The following is a 24,960-nucleotide window of genomic DNA, read 5'->3' as shown; positions in this document are numbered from 1 at the left end:
GAGCAAGTTTTTCTCTTATTTCTTTAGCTTTATACACAAGGATGTCAGCTAGAAGCTTTTGAGTGTGGCTGTTTGTAGACTTGGGATTTTTCTACTTGGGCTGGACTTATTTTTTGCTTAACATAAAAATCATATAACTGATTCTCATAGAGACAAGGAAAATTTAAGAGGTAGTCAGCTCAATAAAGCAAAAGCAGCTAGTGGACTGATCCATCTCACTTGGGGAGGCCAGGGGAGCAGAGGTAGTGATGTTCCTGTTTCTCCTCCCTCTGGGCTCCGAAGAAAGAGGGTACATATTGAAAGCCCTCCTTTAGTTAATTTCAGTTTACCTTAGGTCAGCAAATTATTTAAAATATGAGCCTCAGTTTGCTCATTATATAAAATGGATTTGATAATACCTCCTTATAGACTTGTTATGAGGATTAATTGAGATTATGGGACTGCAAGTACTTTGAACTATGAAATAATGTATAAGCATTAGATATTATTAGGAGGTATGTTATTTGGGGAGGAGGAGGCATAGACTTTTGAGGCCTTCTGGTAGGACAACACTAGGGAGCCTTTCTGATGATTCTGGGTATTTTAGAATCTGGACTCCCTTTAGTTGGTATCAATAAGGAAAATAATATTATTCAGTGTTATTTGAAAGGGGTGTATATGTGGGAAATGAATCATTCTTTCTTATAAGTCTATATAAGTGTATCTGTACTTATAAGAACATAAGTATAGGCACTCATAGTTTTCAGCTGTTTAGCTATTGAACATTTACTGAGTTATTATCATGTGCCAAATTCTATGCATGTGCTTGGATTCAGAGGTGATATACATAATCCTGGCCTTTTAAGAGCTCTAGGTTTGGTGGGAAGAGATAAACCAGTAGATAATTATAGTACAGAATGGTAAGTGCTATGCTAGAGATAAACCTAGGGTCCTTCAAAAGGGCTTGTTTTTACTTGATTCCTCTCACTTACCTCTCCAGACTGTTTAAAAACTGTAATAGGTCTTAGAGGGGTCTGGAGAAAAGAAGCAGTTTGCCTAAGGCCAAGCCCATAGCTAGCCAGTAATAAGCTAGAACTAGAATCTGAGTTGTCATACTCACTGTCTCTTTCAGCTATGTTCTTAGCTCCATCAGCACTGACCTCAGTTTTCCTCCCTTGTCCTGAATTCTTACTCTTCTAAGAGGTGCCTCTCGCCTTACTCCCCGCACCACCATCTTTCCAAGCTTCTGTTTTTATTACCTTGTTTCACAGTTACTATTGCAGTGGAAGTAGGAAGACCTGCGAGTCTTTTTTTTTTTTTTTTAAATATTTATTTATTTATTTGGCTGTACTGGGTCTTAGTTGCCCCATGCGGGATCTTCGTTGCCCCGTGCGGGATCTTCGTTGCCATGTGCAGGGTCTTTAGTTGTGGCATGCGGATCATTAGTTGCGACATGAGGTATCTTTTGGTTGCGGCAGGCAGGGTCTTTAGTTGCGGCATGTGGGGTCTTTAGTTGCGGCATGCGAACCCTTAGTTGCGGCATGTGGGATCTAGTTTCCTGACCAGGGATGGAACGTGGGCCCCCTGCATTGGGAATGTGGGCCCCCTGCATTGGGAGTGTGGAGTCTTAGCCACTAGACCACCAGGGAAGTCCAAGACCTGGGAGTCTTGGTAGGTAGAAGTTTGTTGAGGTAGAAGAACAGTTCTTAGCGTTGGCGTTAAGTTCTTAGCATTAGGATTGCTTACAGAGCTTTTGTAAAACACTGGTACGTAAGATTCTGATTTTTACTCTAATGTTTGTTTGTTATTGAATATATCTAAAGTACACAAAAATTTCAGTAAAATACTCAGTGAATTTTTATATGTGTAAATAGTCATGTGAAGATTACTCACAGGGATTTACCTGGTGGTGCAGTGGTTAAGAATACACCTGCCAATGCAGGGGACACGGGTTCAGTCCCTGGTCTGGGAAGATCCCACATGCGGTGGAGCAACTAAGCCTGTGTGCTGCAACTACTGAGCCTGCATTTTAGAGCCTGCGAGCCACAACTGCTGAGCCTGCATGCCACAACTGCTGAAGCCCGCATGCCCTAGAGCCCACGTGCCTCATCTACTGAGCCCACGTCCCTCAACTACTGAAGCCCGCGTGCTCTAGGGCCTGTGTGCCGCAACTGCTGAGCTCATGTGCCGCAGCTACTGAAGCCCTTGCACCTAGAGCCCGTGTTCTGCAACAAGAGAAGCTGCTGCAATGAGAAGCCTGTGCACCGCAACAAAGAGTAGCCCCGCTCACCACACCTAGAGGAAGCCTGTGCGCAGCAATGAAGACCCAACACAGCCAAAAAAAAATAACAACAAAAAACAAAAGACTACTCACATCAAGATATGCTCTGGATCAAAATATAGAACATTTCCAAAACTCCAGAAGGCTCCCTCATGCTTCGTCCTCATCAGTTACTGGCTGCCCAAGTAGTCACTTATTCTGACTTCTATTTCCATTGATTAGCTTTGTCTATTCTTGAGTTTCATATAAGTAGAATCAGATAGCATGCACTCTTTTTGGGTCTGGATTTTTTTGCTCAGTATCATATCTGGGTATTCATCCATGTTGCATTCATTCATCTAGTATGTAATAGCTCATTGTTTGGATGTACCACAATTATTTATTTATTCTACTGTTATGGGACTTTTGGGACAGTTTTAGCTATGTGACAAAGCTGCCATGAACATTCTTAGTCTTGTACATGTCTTTTTGGTAGACAGGCACTCATTTCTGTTGGATATATACCTAGGAATAGGATTGCTGGATCATATGCTCAGCTTTGGTAGAAGCTGATAAAGAGTTTTATAGTTGTACCTAGGTGTCAGCATTAAAAAAAGTATTTTTTTATTATGAAAATTTCAAACATTCACAAAGCTGGAGAGGCTAATACAGTGAACCTGTATGTATCTATCTAGATTCAATAATTTTCAAGATTTTGCTACATTTGCTTCATTTGTTGAAGAACTTTAAAGCAAATCCCAGATATCATGTAATTTTACCCCACATACTTTAATATGCATCTTTAAATATGGACATTTTCTCACATAACCGTGCCATTATGAAATTTAATGATGTTAACAAATCCTTAATATCTAAGTCCTAGGTCATAATCAGATTCCCTTGATTGTCTCAAAAATGTCTTTGCAGTTAGTTAGAATAAGGATCCACCCAGAGTCCACACATTAAGTTATGTTTCTTAAGTTTCTTTACATCTAGAGTGGTCCCTCTTCCCCTGCTCCCCCATCCCTTGCCTTTTTCGAATCATTGACCTCTTATAGAAATTGAGTCAGTTATCAGACAGTAGTGATAGTTTTGCAAGGTCCCCAGGTTTTTCTAATATTTAGCCAGAGTTGGAAACCCCTCAGATAGAGTATTATCTCAGGACTATTCATAAAGAGAGGGTGAAGGGTAGGGGGTAGAATATAAATATTGTGTGGGTGATTGAAGTTATCATGACGGATTAGAGCATGGACATCTTATACAATAGAAGTGGGATGTGGCAGTAGCAATGGTGATGTACCTCAAGGAAGAGTGTGGGAACTAGTTACTGAGTTTGCATTTATCTATCCTCATTTCACTTTATTGTGTGAATCTTCTTGTTTAGTAGGAACTTCAAAGATTGATTCTCTAACCGAAGAATCAGAGACTCTGACAAGAAAAAGCAGATATGATTTCTTCCCTGTTGAAGTTCTTTTCTTGTGGAACTGTAGACCATGAGATTTTCTTTTTTAATTAGCTGAACAAAACTGGAAATTAGAAAATAGGTCATTCATACCAATTGAGATACTTGAGGCATAATGAAAGAAAACTGTAAGTGATTAAAAAATTAAGTTTGTACACAGCATAGGGAGGAAATGTTAAAATACCTATACTGGCCAAAGGCTGGTGTGTCCTAAGGGTGGCCACAATAAAGTACAACAGGTGATGGTTTCCTACACGAGGAAGCCCTAGGGTGGTTCCTCCTACTTTGTGCCAAGTACCTTCTAGCAATTAGCCATTGTATCACTCGATTCTCTTCACCTACTAGGGCCAAATTGTCCAAGTAATCTTATTTTAACTAACTTATCAGATGTGGGTGCTCAACAGAGTTTTTGTGGGAAAGTGATAATGTAGGTCACTGGCATGGATTGAAATGGTATACTCAGTTCAGGAAACCTAGGGAAGGTCAGAGCATAGGATTTGAGGTGTTGTGGGATCGTAGATCGTCGGAACTTAGAAGGGCCCTTGGGTTCTTGGATTTTGCCCATCCCTCCCTGCAAGAAGGCTTTTTGTTATAGAGAATTTCAAATTTAAACGAAAGGAAACTTCATAACGAACTCCCATGTACCCATACACAATTGCAGCAGTTATAAACTATGGCTGATGTTGTTTCATCTATACCCTCATTCACTTAACCCCATCTGTATTATTATTATTTTTAAAATTAATTAATTAATTTATTTTTGGCTGTGTTGGGTCTTCGTTTCTGTGCGAGGGCTTTCTCCAGTTGTGGCGAGCGGCAGGCACTCTTCATCGCGATGCATGGGCCTCTCACTATCGCGGCCTCTCTTGTTGCGGAGCACAGGCTCCAGACGCGCAGGCTCAGCAGTTGTGGCTCACGGGCCCAGTTGCTCCACGGCATGTGGGATCTTCCCAGACCAGGGCTCGAACCCGTGTCCCCTGCATTGGCAGGCAGATTCTCAACCACTGCACCACCAGGGAAGCCCTCCTGTATTATTTTGAAGCAAATTCCAGACGTATCATCTGTAAGCATTTCGGTATGTATCTTTAAGAGTTAACAGCTTTTTAAATTAAAAAAAACCCACATCACATCAAAAATTTCACAGGAGGGACTTGCTCACCTCCAGTGTGCCTGGGGAAGGACCAGCTTCAGAGTTCTCTCAGTGGTCATTGGTAAGATTCAGTTCCTCCAGGACATGGGAGTGAGGCCCTCAGTTCCTTGCTGGTTGGTGGGTGGAGGCCACCTTCAGTTCCTTGCCACATGGACCTCTCCAGCATAGCAGCTAGGTTCATCAAAGCAAGCAAGAGGTGGTGAGAGCAAGAGAGAGGCAACAAGAAAAAATTCAGTCTTTTATACCTAATCTCAGAAGTGACATCTCATAACTCTTGCCATATTCTCTTCATTAGAAGTAAGTCATTAGGTCCAGCCCACACTCAAGGGAGGAGCCCCCATAGAACTTGGATACTAGGAGGTGGACATCCCTGGGAGCTGTTTTAGAAGATCCCCCCCCACCACACTCCCTGAGATGAGCTTAGAGTCCAGGTCTGGCTAGCTGTCAACATATTTGCCTTTTTACCACATTATTGATGTCACTGGGGAGAAAAGGGCCTTTAACTCCTGCATTCCATTTGCCTCTATCCGTGTAATAACTGTTATACAGTTTCCTGTGACAGTCTGGTAAATGTCATGTTTATATATGTCAGTAACCAGAGGCAGTTGTTAAAAATCGTAGGTAGGATAGGTTGATTGGCTCTGAGCTTTTTTTACCTTGATCAAGAAATGAACCAGTCACCAGTCCTTAAAAAAATATAGACTATGTGTTTCACATTTTGCCAGGCCTATGGAGCTACAAAAGGAATATAAAAGGATAAGAAGATAGTCTATAATTATTGTGTGGTATGGACAATAAGTGCAAAAAATGAGAAATCAGCAATAAATGAATTCAGCCAATACTTTTTGAGTACTTTCTATGTACAAAGCTCCATGTTAAGTGCTGTGGGGAATATAAAACTCATTTAAGACAACCTTCTGCTCTCTCCTTAGGAGATAATATAAGATAAAGCTATAATGCAAAGTAGAGTGGAAATTGCTCAAGTAGGGAGACAAAGTGCTTTGAGAGTATAGGATAGAGAGGCTTAGAATGTCCAAGCCAAAAGGGCCCTTAGAGATCATCAGGTGTCATGGTCTTTACCATTTTGGGGACATGGAGCCACTTAGCCAGAGAAGTTCAAGAAACCTTCCTAAGATAAGGGAATCAAGTGGAATTAGAATATAAATTTTTCACCTGCCAGGGACAGAGGGACTTGGGTTGGAAATAGGTAGCCTTGGGTCATAGAATAGAATACTCCAGAGCTGGGGACTTTTTCAGTCAAACTTACACCTAAACTGGCCAAATGTAGACTGTGTAACTGCTTTGTATACCTATAATATAACAATAACCATGTTTTATAGTGTGCAGAGTACTTTCACATACATTATTTCATTTGATCCTTTCAGTCTTGTAGTGAAGACAGATTGTTATTTTTGTCTTACAAATGAGGAAACTTTGAGTAAGAGTTTCTCTGAGTAAGAGAATTAGAATAATCCTACAAGGGTCCAGAACTAATAAATTGGAGAGTCAAGACTACAACTCAGGACTCCATTGCCCTTTGTATAGCCCAGTATGTGTGTGAGTATAAGTGCTGTTTTGCTTTTTTTAATACTGAAGACATTGACTTGAGACTTGTTGGCAAACGTGACTTACTAAAAGAGCATGATACGGAGGCACAGCCTTAGCTGCAAAGAAGGAACTTGGAGGGGGACCCAGGAGAACCTGGCAGGGAGCCTGACTGTTTCTGGACTCCTCCCTGCCCTTTCAGATGCTGCTTGGTTACACCTCTGGCCCCCCCATCCACCTCTCTTGGTACTTCTTTAAAACTCTTTCGGTTGGAACTGGGCAAGTTAATTTCTCAAGGTTCCTCTCCTTTTCCTGGTACAACATAGACAGAGGGAAAAAAGAAACTAAATAAACTTGTGCAGAGGATGTAAGGCTTAATCAGAATGGTAATGAGAAGAGAATTGAATTAACATTTATAGGATGTGTTTTAAGCTAGGCCTTATGTGCTTAGGCACTTAATGTATATTTTCATATAGCCCTTACAACACCTCCATGAAGTTTAGATATTATAATCTCTATATCCACTTGAAGACACTGAGATTGTGAAGTTTAGTCACCTAACCTGATATGTGACTGAATTATAGTGGGAATCCAGATTCTCTCACTCCCAAGACCGTTGCCATTATAGTGTGTTGCCTGGGAAGCAGGCAGGGTGGACAGGGAGTGTGGAATGGAGACAAAAGGGAAGTGCTCTAGGGGCTATAAAATGGAAAAGAAGCTTCTTGTTGGGGTAGAAATAACAGTGATCCCCATATATGCCTTGAAGTTAAAATGGCAGCAGAAAGCCTTTTAAACTAAGGCCCTTTAGTAAGAAAGCCCAGTGTTCTGTCTTGACAGCACCAAGTGAAAGAATATAAAAGGGTGTTTTTATCTTCCACTGTATGTAGTAAGGGAGGTGAGATGTACATGTAAACAAAAACTTCTAGATACTCCGGGCATTTAGGAATCAGTCCAAGGGAAATGGCATCCTAAGTTGGGTGTGAGGGTGTGAGACCTTTGGGTGACTTGCAGCTTGTGAGTGCAGCAGTACTCTGATGAGTGCACCCATTAAACAGAAACAGGCAGAACAACTCTGCTTCCTCAGCCCTGCATTCTCTTTAGTCCATCACCTTCACTTTCAAATAGCCAAACTTTTCTAAAAAGCTGTTTATGCTCACTGCCTCACTCTGCTCACTCAGCCTGCTCTAGTCTGGCTTCTGTCCTTATCATTTCACTGCAACACCTCTTGCTAAGGTAACTGATGTCCTCCATGAAGCTGAATTCAACAGATATTTTTCGTTTTTAATTTTCTCAGTGAAGTTAACACTGTTGGCCGCCCTTTTTTTCTGGAAACACTCTCTTCTCTTGGCTCCAGTGGCATAACACTCTCTTGCTCTTCCTCATCGTTCTCTGTTGTTTGTGCAGGCTCATCCTCTCTTCTTCAGCTATTAAATGTTCTCCTCTCCCTGGCTGTCCCCTCTCCTCATAGTGGACACTCTGCCTGGGTGATCTCATCCACCCCATTGGCTTCAGTAACCACACCTCTGCACATGACTCATAAATGCATGTCTCCAGCCTAAATCACTGCCCTGTGCTGTAGACTCATCTACTTATTGTCAGTCAGGCACTGTTCTAGGCCCTGGGGGTATAGTGATGAGCTAGACAGGGAGTGGGGAGGAAGAGGCAAGCAATAAACAAATAGACAAACTGTCAGATAAGGTTGAGTGCTAAGGTGAGCATAAGCCAGGGTGATATGTTAGCGGGTGAGAGCTACTTTATATCGGCTGATCAAGTCTTTATAGAGGTGGTAAAATTTAAGCTGACTCTTCAATGAACAAAAGGAGCCAGCTGTACAAAGGGAAAAGGGAACAGTGCAAAGGCCTTAAGGCAAGAATGAACAGTGTGTGTGCAAGGAACAGGAAGTGAGGAGGGGACCTGGTAGGAAATGAGGCCAGAGAAGTAGATAGGGGTCAGATCATGTAGGGCCTTGTAGGCTATGGTGAGGACTTTGGATTATTCTAAGTGAATGGGAAAGCCATTAGAGATTTTGTTGTTTTTAAGCAGGATAGAGTCTTGTTCTGATTAAATTTTTAGAAATTAATTCACCATTATTTGGAGAATGGGGACAGTTGGTAGTAGGGAGGCTTAAGGAGAGGCTATTGTAATTGTTAGGGTGAGAGTCCAGGAGCTTGGACTAGGGTGCTTAACAGCAGTGTAGAGGGCAGAGGGACAGATTCAAGAAAATTTGGAAGTAGAGTTGATAGAACTTGCTGATGGATTTTCATGTGGGATGTGAGGGAAAGAAGAATCCAGGATGATTCCAGGTGTTTGGCCTGGACAGTTGGGTGAATGGTGTGGCTGTGGACTGAGATGGGGGAAGATCTGAAGAGGAATGGGTTTGGGGAGAGAAGAGTAAAAGGTGAAGGCCATCAAGCATATGAGAATATATGGATTTGTGATGTCGATTAGATGTCTAAGTAGAGATGTTAGGTAGCTTGTTGGATATCCTTTTGGAGTTCAGTTCTGGAGGTAAAAGCTTTGGAAGTCATTGATATTAAGTCATGGTACTGGATGAGATTACCCAAAGAAAGGAAGGGTACAGATAAAGAAAAGAGGTCCAGGACTGTCCCTTGTCAAGCAGAGGAGAAGGAGCCAGCAAAAATGTATAAGGGAGAGCCAGGGGAGGAGTAGGAAGAAGATCAGGAAAGCGTGTTATCCTGCATCCAAGGAAGAAAGTGTTTTGACGGAGAAAGAGTGTTTATTTGTGTTAATGCTATTTAGAGGTCAAAGAGGTGACCTTAAAATTTGGCGATATTGAGGCCTTTGACCCTGACGAACAGTTCTAGTGGAATGTTGAGGATAGAAGCCTGGTTGGAGTGAACTGAGAGAATGAGAGGGGAGGAAATGAAGAGTGTAGACAACTCTTCCAGAGGTATTGCTTTGAAGAGAAGCAGAGACGTTGGGGCTGGAGCAGCTGGAGGAAGTGAGCTCAAAAGAGAGTTTATTTCAGTTTTTTTTTTGTCTTGTTTTTTAAGATGGGTAATTCTAGAATCTTGCTTCTCAAATGTGGCCTCTGGATCTAATCTGTCGGGGATCTACATGTGGTAGTACTGTGTACGATTTGTACATAGTTTACTTCACACATGACTCACTATTTGGGTTCACCAACTTACTGGTGTACCATTTGAGAAGTCCACTGATCATATGCTTGGATGTTGCAGCAATGTCACCTTGCTACACAAACGTCTGTATGCTTACTCTCAATTTCTGTACCTATAATGGTAACAGTTTGTGAGCCAGTGCTGGTTTGTGGACCACACTTAAGCGTAGTGCCATTCTCAAGCATATTTGTATGCTGATGGGTATGAGTCTGTAAAGAGAAAAATGATGATGTAAGAGAGAGTGGGGATAACTGCATATGAAGATAAGAGGGGAGGGCTTCCCTGGTGGCGCAGTGGTTGAGAGTCCACCTGCCAATGCAGGGGACACGGGTACGTGCCCCGGTCCGGGAAGATCCCACATGCCGTGGAGCGGCTGGGCCCTTGAGCCATGGCCACTGAGCCTGTGCGTCCGGAGCCTGTGCTCCGCAACGGGAGAGGCCACAACAGTGAGAGGCCCGTGTACCGCCCAAAAAAAAAAAAGAGGGAATTGGATCCATAGTAGATATGAAAGTTTGTACTTTATATACTAACAAAGAGTCTTCATTGTAGCAGTAGGGAAAGCAGAGTGCTCGTGTGTTTGTTAGATTTGGAGTGGAAGATGACGGTTTCTTGTTGCTTCTTTGTGGCAAAGTCATTAGCTGATGGGAGCTGGAGGCTTACTGAAAGGGAAAAAGATGTGAAAGAGTCATTTTGGGGGAATAGAAAAGTGAACCTACTAAGGGAAATGCAGTGGGATTGCTGGCAGCATTGAGGGGGCCCGTTTGAAATTTGTGGTGGTAAATTTAAAATGATACCAGTCAATGTAGTTATATTTTCTCTAGAGATACAACTTTATTTCAACTTTATAACTTTGCTGCTTTGGTGTAGGCCTGGAGAGGTTGTTAGTTTGGTTTAACAAGGATTGAAGTTTTACTAGTTGAAAAAGAAGAAATGAATTAAAGTTGTTTGCAAGGGACTGATTATGAGGGAAGTGAGGACACCAAGCGGGGGCATGGAATTCGTTAAATTACTTAACTTTATAGTAGTATCTGTTCAGTACTGATAATAGTATCTGTTTCACAGAGTTGTTACAAGGATTAAATTCATTCATATAAATTACCTAGAACAGTGTCTGGCACATAGGAAGTGCCCTGTATGCACCCAGTATTGTTAGCTATTATCTCTCCTGGACCACAGAACTAGCCTCCTTACTGATCTCTTGGCATCATCCTTACCTCCTTCCATCTGTTGTGCATACTAAAGCCAAAGTGATCTTTTTGAAATGTACACATGTTACATCTTTTTAACACTTAAATGACTTAAATTATTTGGGTAGTTTAATAATAATTTGGGGTCCAAAGGCCTGCATGGTATGGCCCTCTCCAGTCTCATCTCTTGTGTCTATTGGTTCTCCCTTCTTTGGTTATACAGATTTACTTTAGTTCTTCAAGCTCACTGTACTCCCTCTTCTACTTGGAACGTTCTTTGCGAATTGGAGCCTTCCTAGACCTCCCCCAGTGGGTCACTTTCTATTAATTGTACTTCATAGATTTTATATGATTCTTCAGTCAGTGCTTTTCTGTTGTACTGTACAAAATGCCTCGAAGACAGTCAGTTTCTGTTCACTGTTTTATCCCCAGTGCTTGTCCCAGAGCTTGATGCACTGTCAGTCAATATTAGAATGAATGAATGAATGAGAAAATGAACACACTACCCATCGACCTCATGTAGGTTTGTGATGTTTGGACTGTGGGTCAGGACTGACTTTTTTGAGGGTGAGATCTGAGAGATGATTCCTTAGAGAGGAGGTATAATGGAGAGGAGAAAGCAAAATTTGGGGCAGAAATATGTAGGTGAGAATCCACTTATCAGTTATCACTTATCAGCTATGTGACTTCGAACCTTTAATTTTTCCTCATTTATAAACTAAACATGATAGTATTTTCCTGATAGGTTACCATGAAGATTAAATTAGGTAATAAAAGCCCTTTGGTTCCTTTCTCCGTAGGGTGATTTCTGTGACTTGCTGTTTAACTACATTTGCCATTACTTGCTGTAATCCTTGTGGCCCCTTGATATCCTAATTATAGACTTCTAGAGGTTACAGGCAGCCAGCATGTTCTTCTGATTCAGCCAACTCTGTTAAAACAGGTGAATAACCAACAATCTCAGGCATGTGGTTCTGTTGCTAAACCCCACAAACATGGGCTAATTGCAAGGATGCCTGGTCTCAATTATAACCTACTGGTTAAGGAAGGAGACAGCAGAGCCAGGTGGCCTCCTTGAGGGCCTGCATTTACACAGATACGCTGATCACAAATGAGTCTTATCAATTGTTTATTAATACTAAGTTCTTAAGTCCTTTCTTTCCAATTGCAATCTTTATATTTTTGGGTCTATGTTGGGTAAGGCTTCTTTAGTGAGGTGAAGAAACCCTGAAGCTCAGAGATGGGATTATTGGGTGCCAGTCCTGCCTCTGTTTCTAGCTTTCCTAAAAGGGTCACAAGTCTCTCAGTCTGTTTGCTCATCTGTCATATGGGGGATAAGAGTATCTTCTTCTCATCTTAAAAGGTACATGGGTAAAAAGTTATCCTGGGAGAATTAGAAAAAGAAAGACATTATTTTAGTAGCCCTCCATCATAGATAAGTGTTGAAACCTCTATTATTAACACAATTTAAGAATTAATGACAGGACTTGAGAAAAGAGCACTTGCACTGGATTCTCTTCCCTGTGGGGAGGTGTGTGGGTGGGGAGGAAGGGCATGAGAGAAAGGCAGGGTTTACAGAAATGCACGTGTCTTTTGCAGCTGAACTCCAACATGGTAACCTGAGTGTGGGACGCTGGTCAGTGGCAGTGCCAGGTTAGCTGCTTTCGCCAATCCAGGTGGCACTAGGTTGACTCTCACCAAGCTGCTGGTACTCTTCAGCTCCAGACCACCGGCTGGTTCCACCCCATCCTGCTAGCAGCCTGTTTACCAGGTTGGATTTTTGTTGAAGAGACCACATAGGGCAGAAAAAAATGTTAAAGATCCCTCCTGGCTTTTTTCGCCAACAATCCTGAGAATGCTACCTCAGCAATTATAGGGGAAAACATGACGATCTCCTTGCTTCTCAGTACACACAGTGGGGCACTAGATTTGACTCTTAGGACTTTGGATATTATGGTTATCTCAGGTGTACATTTTTATCCTGCCCTCTCATTTTCTACCTTTATACTTTCTTCTTTGCTTATATTTGAAAGAGTTAATTAGTAGCTGAGGGGTGGCCTGGTCCAAAAGAATTGCAGGTAATGGTTTCTCTGTGATTCCTAGTCATTCTGGTTCTCTCTGATACCTATTTTTCTGATAACAGAAAGTAATCATTGCATACACTTAGGTGAAAGGCCTGAGGGTGGTTTTTCTAGAGACTGTGGATGACCCAGTTATTTCAGTTTGATCTACAAGTTTCATTGACTCTTTTCTCTGTCATCTCCATTCCGTTCTTAAGCCTGCCCATTCAGAGAATTTTCAGATCCTGCATTTCTGTTCTAAAATTTCCACTTAAATTTTTTTCAATTTCTCTGCTTTTAATAGATGTTCTAATAGCTGCTTTAATATCCTTGTCTGATAATTCCAACATCTGGGTCATCTTAGAGTTGCCCTCTCCTGATTGTCTTTTCTCTTGCAAATGGGTTTAGTTCTTTTAGTTCTTTATGTAATTTGGGATTGTGTCCTGGACATGGATGCATGTGAATGTTATGTTGTGGAGACTCTGGCTTCTGTTGATGTTTTTGTTTTAGCAGATAGTTAAGTTGGTTAGACTCAAAATTGCACTTTCTGTCTCACCTGTGGTGGGTGGCAGTTCAAGTCTCAGTCCAGTTCTTTTGTCCTTAGCTGAGGTCCTTGGACTCTGCCCCGTGTGGACATGGTTCAGGGGTCAGCTGGAGACTGGGCAGAGTGTCCTACAGAACCTAGGCTCTCCATCTCAGCCTCTCTTCTTTCTTCTTATTGTCTGTGGCTTCTCTGGTCTCTCTGCCTTCTGGACAGAAAGTCTAGGGTTTAACTTTTAATTGGATCTTCAGCTGGACAACCCTCAGGTCAAAGCTCCAAAAATGGGGAATTCTTCCCCTGCCAGTCCCTTCTTCCAGTTTTTAACTTTTCTAAAATCTGCCAGCCATTGTTCACTTCAGATAGTTGTTTTTTATATTTTATTCAGAGTGTTTAGTTGTTTATCTGTGGGAGGAGTGTACTGGAAGCAGAACTACCCACTAGCATTTTTATCTATTATCAAAGTGTTTTGGGAACAAAAGTGATATACATTTAAGAGAGTTTTTTTTTTTTTTTTGGTTACATAAATTAATCCATTTAGGCTGCAGTGTTTCAAATGGTCTTGCTTCTGCTGGGCCTTCAATTCCTTCACTCTTCTGATGGCAGACTTTACTGTGGCAGCAGAAATGGTGTTGTAGGTCCAGGCACCACCAGCTACTGTTTTCATGCAGGAGCCACAGTGCCAAATGCCCACAGCTCGTCTCTTCATCTTGGGATTGCCACAGAAGGAGCAAGTGTACTTGGCGTGCTGGCTGATTTCAATTTTCTTCACCCTTTTCCTGAAGGAGGCACCATAATGGGTCCCATATTTACCCACCATTCTGACCTTCTTGGTGCGTTTAGCCATGTCACCGCAACCTAGTTCCGAGCCCAGAGAGTAAGAGAGCTTTAATCTTCAATCAAATGAGGATGGACTGATGCATTTCCTTAATGTGGCTTGTGAACTATCTCAGGTGGACTCAACCGGGTTCACTTCAACCAGCTTTGCAACCTTGGGCCAGTCTCTTCTCCTTGCTGGGACTCATTTTCTCCTCTGGAAGATGAGGCAGTTGGGCTCTTCCATGATCTGTAAGGGTCCTGTTAGCTCTTCTTCTAGACAGAGAGCACATGCACCCAGAACCCTCACTATTGCTGCCAGCAGTACTAGCCAGGAGCACCAGCGGAGATGCCTGGGGCAGTGATGTGGCTGGATCTGCTGGGGTGAGAGGCTCTGAAGGGGCAGCACTACAGAGTTTGAGGATGTTTACAGTCATCCTTTGTCTCTGGGGACAGAGGACCAGTACACTGAGGATGCAAGAAGTAAATGACATTCAGAAGCAAAGGAAAGAAATCATTTGCCCTTAGAAATAAGGAAAGGCTGTGTGATAGTTGAGAACAAATCAGGATCATCTGGAGTTCCTGTTTGTTTGATTTTTGGCAATGTATTCTATCCTGTTTTGAAGAGAATAGGCTCCTGGGCTTTATTACTATGCCAGCAAATTTGGCAGTAGGTGGAGGGGGCAGCAGCTTTCAGTAGAGGTGCTGCTGTCACTGTTAGGAGTTTAGAATTTTTGTGTAGGAAAGGTTCTAGGCTCTGCAAAGGAAGGTGCGTGTGTGTGTGTGTGTGTGTGTGTGTGTGTGTGTAAGGTGGGTGGAGGGGCAGGACAGAAGGTCTGTGGGCCAGTCCTGATGCTGTTTGAATAGCAACCACACTTAATCTGCGTAGACTGATTCTCTTTCTGAAGTGTGTGGTGGCCGGAGAGAGAGCTAAAGCTTCTGCCACGCCCACCCAAGCCATCCCTTGGGCGCTGCCCCTGGTACAGATCCTTTTTTCTACTTCTTTTTTAGCTGTTTTCATTGCTTATCAATAATTCTTCTCTCTTAGGTCTTAACTGGCTTGAGACTTAAATCCCTCGTCTTTTTTAAAGCCAGTTTTAAAAAGCTATCATTTTATTACTTCTTCATCTGAATTCTAGCCTTCTAGCTCCCTAGGAGGATGGAGGTAGGGGTAGATTCTGTATCCGTATGTATGTTATGTGGTTGGTGGTGGAGGTGCGGAAATTGGATTAAAGGGACCAACAGGGCTTCCCTGGTGGCGCAGTGGTTGAGAGTCCGCCTGCCGATGCAGGGGACACGGGTTCGTGCCCCGGTCCGGGAAGATCCCACATGCCGCGGAGCGGCTGGGCCCGTGAGCCATGGCCTCTGAGCCTGCATGTCCGGAGCCTGTGCTCCTCAACGGGAGAGGCCACAACAGTGAGAGGCCCGCGTATTGCCAAAAAAAAAAAAAAAGGGACCAACAGCCTGGGAAGGAGGTCATAGGGTGGTCAGTGGGATATGTAAGAGAGGGATGGGTGGTTGTGATGAAAGGAGGGGTATAGTGTGAGTGTAAGATGATGTACAAAAGCTTTAGTTTTGCCACTAGCTTAGAAGCCATTTTTCTGTTCTTCCTCAGGACTGGGATGGACAGAAGTTTGACCCAGATCTTCCACCTTCATTTACTCTTCTCCAATGTTAGGGGTAAGATTCAATGGGTTAGGAGGCTTTTCAGCCCTCCTAGAGAAGGTTTATTATAAAACCAGGGGTAAAGTTTGCAGACAGGCTCTGTTTTTGTTCTAAATGATAGTGAGTAGTTCAGGACTGTTTTGAGGACCAAGTCTAGAAGGCACCCCAGTGAGAATCAGCATGATGACTTGGCTTTTTGTAGTTGGACAGACTTGGGTTTAAACCCTGACTGTCACTTACTCCCAAGCTGTGAGACCTTGGAAAAGTCACTTGACTTGTTGAAATTTAGATACTTCATCTATAAGGGGGTAACATTATTGTGTTATTGTCTGGTGTAAAACATAAAACATATTGCCCAGGGTGTGGTGGATACTTCACAGATGTTTGGTTTTATTATGTTTTTCCTTACGCATATTCCAGAACATCTTATTTTTAGTAGAATCCCAGCTTTAGCCCTAAGCAATTGTGTGACTCAGCCTTTCCAAGCTTTAGTTTCCTTCCTTAAAATGAGGGCATTTAACTAGTTGATTTCTGAGATCCTTCCTGAATGTAAGCTGTCATATGAATTTTTAGACTGTTGGGGAATATATAGGTCTGTTAATTTCAGGAACAACAATGTAGTCTATCCTGGGACCATATCATCCAGTAGGAAAGGGGAAGTCTCCTAGAGCCAAACTCCCTCTCTCCCCTGAGGAGAGAGATAGCCAGCTTCCTTCAGAGTCAGGATCTGCACGCAGATTCTCCCTTATCTCTTTCTGACACTGCAGTGTATGTGAAGGTCTTTGGGAGAGGCCTTTGGGTCAGCCCAGTCTTGGTGCAATTCATGTTTTACCTATCTTTTCCCTTCTGTTTATATTCTCTCCAGGTCAAGAGGCAACTGCCATTAAAAGATAGTGAGTGACTGTTGCCAAGACAACAAGCATCAGGGGAGCAGCCAGAAGCATTGACAGAAAGCCTAAATTACCTAAATGGTAAGTATGTTGTACAGTGTTGTAGAGCCACACTGACAGGATTGGGTGGTTTCTGAAGTCTCTACAATTTTACCACCATTACATGAGAGGGAGGAAAGTCAGTATTTGTTGATGACCTATTCTGAACCAAATACTGTGTTAAGTACCTCACATGTTTTCTCATTCAATCCACCCAGCCAACCTTCAGAAATAGGCCTAGCTACCATTTACTGAACACTTACTATATGCTAGGCATAGTCCTGTTCGACAGACATTATCTCCCTTAATATTTACACCAGCACTGTGAGGTCAGTGCTGTTATTTTCACCACAAGGAAGTGAGCTTAGAGAGGTTAAATGACTTCTCCAAGTTCATACAAGTAGTAGCTGGTAGGACTAGATTTTAAACCTGGGTTATTTTCATTGCACTATAATGCTTCTCTTTTGTGAAAGTTACTTTTTGGTTGAGGCAGTGACTGACAGCTAGTTCCTTTTCCTAGCCCTTTCCGGATTGTGTATGCCAGTATCTTATTGGTGTTGTTGACTGAGGCAGTGGAGAGTACTAATGAAATAGAAGAAACTAGAGCAGTGAGTGGCCAGAGGACCTAGTGGTCTTGGTCACCAGCGGTAGCTGTTTAATAGTTAGAACAAGGTTCTCTGGGAAGGAAGAGCAATGGGGCAACCAGAGAATGAGTCTGGGAAATAGGTTCTAGGCGTAGGAGTGACTGGACATAGGAAAGGAATCTTAGCAAGACCTCTCACTCTCATGGGAACCCCTCCTGGAAACAGGCATAGTTTGGGACAGGCTCTTCTTGAGGGAGTGGGAAACTTTGAGGCAAATTCTTGCCCTGTTCGTTGGTTCAGGATTCTCGTTCTGTTCCTTTCCCGGGAGCGTTTTTCCTACCCCAGGGAACTGGGTAGATAATGAAATTCATTTTTGGTTGGGTGGGGTGGCAGCCAGTATTCATTTGTTCATTGATCTTTCTGAGGGTACTTAAGTCTCTCTTTATTGGAGCACCAATGTTTTTTTCAATACACTTGGTGAATTTGGGAGGGGGCAGTAATCATTTTCATCAACAAAATTTATTACACATACCTCTTATACATAGAGTGTTTTGCTATATACTGGGACTTATGTTCTGATGGTACCACTTACCACGTGGCTAGCACAGTTCTTGGAGCTAAGTGTCCAGCCTTAAACAAAACAGGAAAAAAATCCTTGTTCTCAAGGATTATATTCTAATGGGTAGAAATATTTTAAAAAATGAATAGCTAGGTATAAATAAATAAGTAGGTAAATAAACAACACCCATAGGTGATAGTTGCTCAGAAGAACCAACAGCAGGGTAAGGTGGTAATAGGGAGTGATGGGGAGCTGAGAGATTGTTACTTTATGTAAGGTCATCAGGGAAGGCCTCTGATGAGGTGATATTTTAAGCCAAGATCTGAAAGAAGTGAGGAACACACCCAGGGAAATACCTGGGAGAAAAGCATCCCAGGCAGAGGGAACAGCAAATGTAAAAGCCCTGAGGTATGAGTGTGACTTGTTCTGTCCAAGTCCCGACAGGGCCGCCAGTGTGCTGGAGTGGAGTTAGTCGGGAAAGAGCAGTAGGGGATGAGAGCAGAGAAGTAATGGGACTCAGATCACCTAGGGCCTGAGAGCCGGGGGTAAGACCTTTGGAGTGGATTTTATTTATTTAAAAAAATATTTGTTTGTTTGTTTGTTTGTTTGCTGCATTGGGTCTCAGTTCCAGCACACAGGATCTTTTGTTGTGGTGCGCAGGCTCTTCGTCGCAGCGCGTGGGCTTCTCTCCACTTGTGGCGCATGGGCTTCTCTCTAGTTGTGGCACGCTGGCTCCAGAGCTCATGGGCTCTGTAGTTGTGGTGTGTGGGCTTAGTTGCCCCGCGACATGTGGGATCTTAATTCCCTGACCAGGGATCGAACCAGCGTCCCCTGCATTGCAAGACGGATTCTTAACCACTGGACCACCAGGGAAGTCCCTGGAGTGCATTTTATTCTGAGCGAGATGGGACCCACTGGGGAGGGGACAGCAGAGGAGAGACATGATTTGACTTATGTTTTAAAAGGCTTATACTCTGTTTGCTCTTGGGGAACAGACTGTGGAAGGTGGGGTAAAGTGGGCATCGGCGGAAGCAGGGAGACCAGGTAGGAAGCTTTTGCCTTCGTTAGGGCAGGGATGATGGTGGCTCAGACTAGGGTGGCAGTGCTGTGTAGCCAGAAAGGAATGGTTTCTGGACATATTTTTTTTGAAGGCAGAGTCAAATTCTAATTCTCTCTGTAGAGATGTTTGATTTATTTGGAGTTAACCTCTAGGTCACATGGGCTTGAGGGTATCATTGGAAACTTGACAGTGATCTCTGGTAAAATTCTAAACCTGATTGAGCAAAGGATAAGAACACAGGGATGACCGTAGAAATCACTAAGAGTAACTCAAGCTAACTGATAATTTTTTTTTCTTTAAGTTTTGCTGTGATTTTACTTAAATTGTAAAATCAGTACAAGTTTGTTATTGAAATATTAGAAAACAAAGGAAAAAAATCATACCATCCAGGGGTAATTACTATCTATATAGCACTTTGATGTATATTAGGGCAATTCATTTTTGAAAAGGTTCCTAGGCTGGGGGATCAGGAATATGCTACAAAGGTAATATGTCTTAAGTGCTAAAATTAGGTATTTAACATTTTCTCATGTGATCCCAAGACAAAGAAAATTTGGGGCTGGCTCGCATGCAAAGGATATACAAGTACTGATTAATGGATTGATGTTTATCTAGAGGGGTTGTTTTTAGTGGCATTCTGGAGGGCTGTTCTTGGTTATATTTTGTTTAACAACTTGAAAATCAATTTGGATGAAGATACAGAAGAGACATGCCTGTTAGATTAATAGTGAGTGAATGCTTATAAACTGGAAGGTGTAGAAAATACTTAGACAATTGAAACTATTGATTGAAACTAACTTTCAAGTTGAAATGAAAAAAAAAAAGGTAAATAATGTAAGCTTAAGATGGACCAATCAACCAAAAATATTAAACGAAAAATTTCAGATATAAACAATTGATAAGTTTTGAATTGCATGCTCTTCTGAGTAGCGTGATGAAATCTTGCTCCGTCCTCTTGTCCAGTTGACCCTTGAACAACGTGGGTTTGAACTGTGTGGGTCCATTTATATGTGGATGTTTTCCTATAGTAAGTACTACAGTACAGCACGATCTGCAGTTGGTTGGATCTACGGATGCAGAGCTCAGGATACAGAGGAACTGCATGTATGGAGGAACTGCCTCTATGAAGGGCCAAGTGTAAGTTATACATGGATTTTGAGTGCTCGGAAGGTCGTTGCCCCTAACCCTAACATTGTTCAAGGGTTAACTGTATAGGAGAAAACATAATACATATAGGGTTCTGTACTGTGTGTGGTTTCAGGCATCCACCAGGGGTCTTGAAACATATCCCCCGTGGGTAAGGGGGGATACTCTATCTAGAGGTTTTAGGGCTGTGCACTTTTTGTTGGGGGAGGGCCTGTTTGAAAAGGCTTCAGAAAACTGTAATGACAGATGATCACCGTCAGAATGGTGCAGGGGAGGCTTGGAAGGAAGAGGAAAAGGGAGAAAGGGGGAATTCTAAACTTGGTCCTCAAATATTACCACCTCAGCCTCTGCACTTGCTGTGAGATTTCAAGGGCTTCTCTGTTGCACTCAACCATATCAGTTACCTGCTCTGCTCGTCCCCTTGTGCCTGTCGTGTCAGTACTGCTGAGTTACTTAAAGTTCCCCAAATGCAGCATTGTTTTGTTTGCCTGCCCTCCCTTCCTTCCTCCCTGTAAACAATTACTTTATACCCTTTATGTACCACTGTTCAAAGTGCTGGAGAGACAGCAGTAAAAAAACAGCTGCAAATACAAAAAAACATTTCTGATCTCATAGATCTTACAATCTAGTAAAAAGAGTTACATGGTAAATAAATTCTCAAGCAATTAAGGGGTAAAATGTGCTAAGAAGAAACAAGTAGAATATCTTACCTTAGAGCTGTCTGAAGATGAAATGAGCTGCCTTGGGAGGAAATGAGTACCCTTCCTGTCATTGAATAGGAGCTGAATGACTACTTGCTAGATAATTTCTTCATTGAGTGGGAAGTTGGATCAGATGATCTCTAAATCCTTTCCAACCTGGAGAATCTCTACATACTAGTTGGGCTCCCAGCCCTGAGGTTTGCATATCTAAAATACATGAATTTGTGATTCTGGGAAAAATCTTTTTAAGTCCAGAAATTAAATAGAAACACTCAAGAAGTGCTGGTGAGATGTGGACAGCTGAAGGTTTTAAGACAGGTAACTAGAAATTGTCAGGAGGAAGCTGCTTTAAAATAGTTTTCCCGTTTTCCTTTAGATGAGGGACTGGCAAACTGTGGTCCACAGGCCCACTGCCTTTTTTTTTTTGCGGTACGCGGGCCTCTCACTGTTGTGGCCTCTCCCATTGCGGAGCACAGGCTCCGGACGCGCAGGCTCAGCGGCCATGGCTCACGGGCCCAGCCGCCCCGCGGCATGTGGGATCTTCCCGGACCAGGGCACGAACCTGTGTCCCCTGCATCGGCAGGCGGACTCTCAACCACTGCGCCACCAGGGAAGCCCTCCACTGCCTATTTTTGTAAATAAAGTTTAGTTGAAACACAGCCGTGTCATTTGCTTATGTATTGTGTGTGGCTGCTTCACACTACAGTGGCAGAGTTGAGTAGTTGGGACAGAGACCTTAGGCCTTACAAAGCCTAAAATATTTGCTATCAAACTAAGTTGTATACTTATATGGATACTATCAAACTTTACAGAAAAAGTTTGCTGATCCCCTACTTTAAATGACTGTTGGGAACAGGAAGTGAATCATGGCAGCTGTGTTGGGGGAAAGGGCAGGGCAAGTTTGATTCTGTACTATTTCAGACCTTCCTGGCCCACTAGGACAGGAAAAAGAACCAGCCTCCAAAATGCTGGATAGGGCCACTTGGAACTGGGTTCAAGACCTTTGGCAGAAAGGAGGTCTGAATGAGAGACAGTGATGTATCTTTCTAGTATGAGTTGGAACTGAGTTAGACACTGGTATGTGTGTTGGGCGGGGGGAGGAAGTTGGCATTAAAGAATGGACTACTCGTCCCTTTCTTCACTTTCCCATGATTTCTGAGGCTTAATATAAACAATTTCCTTCCCACAGCCCACTCTTGGGTACAATTAATCACTTCTCCTGAGCTTCTAGTGCAGGTACATGAGGTGGTGAAATGTACTAAGTGAGAAGCAGGGTGAGAGGACAGGGAGCAGAAGAGTGGGTGCTGTGTTTTGTGAGATGGTCAGGGAGGCCCCTTCTTTTCTATATATGTATTATTTTTATTTCTCACTTATACCTCAATGAAGCTGTTATAAAACATATAATAAAAATATTAGGAAATAAATCCAGCAACATATAAAAACATAATAACACATAATCAAGTTTGGTTTATCCTGTGAATGCAAGGTTGGTTTAACATTTCAAAGAATCACTTTAATTCACAATATTAATTGAACAAAGGAGAAAATCAACATGATCATTTAAGTTGATGCAAAAGAAAACCATTGGATAAAATTCCACACCCTACATGATTAAAAAGAAAAAAAAAATCAGCTAATTAGAAATGAAGAGGTACGTCCTCAAGCTGATGAATGACATTTACCAGAAAACCTCTAGTAAACATTATAAGTAACATTGAAATACTGAATCCTTCCCCCACCCAAGGTCAGTAGCAAAGCAGTATGTCCACTCTCATCATTTTACTTCAACATTGTATTTGGGGAAAATAAATGTCTCACAGTTTGGAAAGGAAAAGGCTAAATAGTCATTATTTGCAGAAGACATACCATATATGTAGAAAATCTAAAGGAATCTGCAACAGTTCCTAGAAATGATAAGTGATTTTAGCAATATCACCTAATATAGTTAATGTTTTTTTTTTCAGGTGCACATATTTATTTTTAAAATAAATGTATTTGTTTTTATTTATTTATTTTTGGCTGCATTGGGTCTTCGTTGCTGCGCGTGGGCTTTCTCTAGTTGCATTGAGCGGGGGTTACTCTTCGTTGCGGTGCATGGGCTTCTCATTGTGGTGGCTTCTCGTTGTGGAGCATGGGCTCTAGGTGCATGGGCTTCAGTAGTTGTGGCATGTGGGCTCAGTAGTTGTGGCTTGTGGGCTGTACAGCGCAGGCTCAGTAGTCGTGGCGCACGGGCCTATTTCCTCCGCGGCATGTGGGATCCTCCCGGACCAGGGCTCGAACTCATGTCCCCTGCATTGGCAGGCAGATTCTTAACCACTGCGCCACCAGGGAAGCCAGGGAGCCCTCTTTATTCTTTTTTTTTTGCGGTACGCGGGCCTCTCACTGTTGTGGCCCCTCCCGTTGCAGAGCACAGGCTCCGGACACATAGGCTCAGCGGCCATGGCTCACGGGCCCAGCCGCTCCGCGGCATGTGGGATCTTCCCGGACCGGGGCACAAACCCGTGTCCCCTGCATCGGCAGGTGGACTCTCAACCACTGCGCCACCAGGGAAGCCCCTCTTTATTCTTATTTTATAATTGGTTCTAGCTTTCTGATTCTTGAAGGCAAGGGTTGGGTCTTAATGATCTCTCTCTAGCACTTGGCAAAATGCTGGGTGCATTACAGATGTTCCATAGATGTCTACTAAATGAATGCATTTTACCTGGATAAACATACTTGATGGGGAGTGCAGGAAGACTGGAAAGAGAGGCATCTGTCTCTTCCCTTTGTGGATGGTCCTGGAGGTAGCAAAGCATTTCTTTCTCTGGCTGTGCTTAGGGCCGAAAGGTCAGAGATAAGTGAAACTCTAACCTCATTTTCGATCCATTTCCTTATTTACTACCCTGGGTAGAAGGGCTGATTTTAGTGAGTCTCTCTTTTGAGGAGGATTCTGCCTAGTGAAACTTACCTTAGGTATGCACAGGGCTTTTCAAAGAGCTTTTGCTGACTTTAACTTTTGCTGTGAGGTAGGTGGGGTTGATATTCTTTTATTTTTTCAGAGGAAGGGTCTGAGACATGAAGAAGATCAATGACTTGGCCAAACAGGGTAGCATTCTTAAAGGAATATGGTCTTTGGAACTAGTCTTGGGTTCACCATCTGGCTGTCGTTACTAGCTGTGTGACCTTGGGCAAGTTTGAGGGTACCGATCCCATAAGGTTATTGTGAAGGCTGAGTAGAATAATAGTAATAGCTACTGTTTGTTGTGACTTATGTGCAAGGCATTCTGCTGAGTGCTTTACATGCCGGGGGATTACATATTGTCTTTGTATGGATGAGAAAACCTCAGAGAAGTAATTTGTTCAAGTAGATAGTCTGGGATTCCTAGAGAAAGCATGTATAGTAAGTACTTACTATATTGTCTGTAGTATAGTCATGCTCAATTTGGGGTTGTCCTTTATTTGTTCCCTTTATACCTTTCTGTTTTTATTGGTCTATGTATAATCGGAATGCCTCACTTTGTAAAAATGCTCAAGAATTTGTAGGGAAGTGCTTTTACACAATGGGAAGAGTCCTGGGTAGAGTCAGGAGACTAAAGTCCTTGGCTTTGCTAAGTTGCTGGAGAAATATTGAGTCTCAGTTCCTTCATTTTTAAAATAAAGGGATTGGGCCAAACAGGCAGTTTTATTTTAAATAAAAGCGGTAGAACACTTCCGTGAGTCATTTGGGGGAAGACCAATATGTTAAGAAGCTGAAATCAGTTGCTTTGGTTGACTGAGTGAGAGAGGGAACCTGACTCGGCCTGCTCAGACCTTCACCCCTGCTCTCTTTTCCCAGGTGACTCTGGAAGGGGTTTGTTCAGTCTGGTTTGAAAGTCAGTGGACTAAATGATCTTTTAGCTGTGTTTTGGCTATGAAATCCCATTCTAAGGAGTGGAAGAAGATCCAGAAATATTTTCTGCTTCAACACTTCCTCCAATAATTAGAACCTCTATGAGTGGTGTGGTTTTCTGGTATTTATGTCATATTTCCATGGCATAGACCTGAAAGCCAGATGGGTCATTGTCCAACGGGAGAAGCACTGTGCAAGTGGCTTGAGGCTTGGGACGAGACCTTTCAGAGCATTACCACAGGACCTGATATCTGTGCTGGCTGTATCTGTTATTGTTAGTTGTTTTCTCCATTTGTAATCCATGAGTAAGT

General features: G+C 42.7%; 1 protein-coding gene across 2 annotated transcripts in view; it reads left to right on the top strand.

Moving 5' to 3' along the window:
- Positions 1 to 24,960, top strand: part of LUZP1 (leucine zipper protein 1) — an 83,137-nt gene that overhangs the window by 35,948 nt on the left and 22,229 nt on the right. Inside the window, exons 2-3 of one of the 2 annotated variants that reach the window (XM_024766864.1) lie at positions 15,753 to 15,817; positions 16,668 to 16,773. The gene's annotated coding sequence lies outside the window, so the exon portion shown is untranslated. The remainder of the gene's footprint in view (positions 1 to 15,752; positions 15,818 to 16,667; positions 16,774 to 24,960) is intronic. The other variant, XM_024766865.1, reaches the window with a different exon arrangement.

The sequence above is a fragment of the Neophocaena asiaeorientalis genome, unplaced genomic scaffold, assembly GCF_003031525.2.
Source record: "Neophocaena asiaeorientalis asiaeorientalis breed wild unplaced genomic scaffold, Neophocaena_asiaeorientalis_V1.1 scaffold79, whole genome shotgun sequence".
In the NCBI taxonomy this organism is placed as follows: Eukaryota; Metazoa; Chordata; class Mammalia; order Artiodactyla; family Phocoenidae; genus Neophocaena; species Neophocaena asiaeorientalis.
This window is presented reverse-complemented; position numbering and strand designations above follow the sequence as displayed.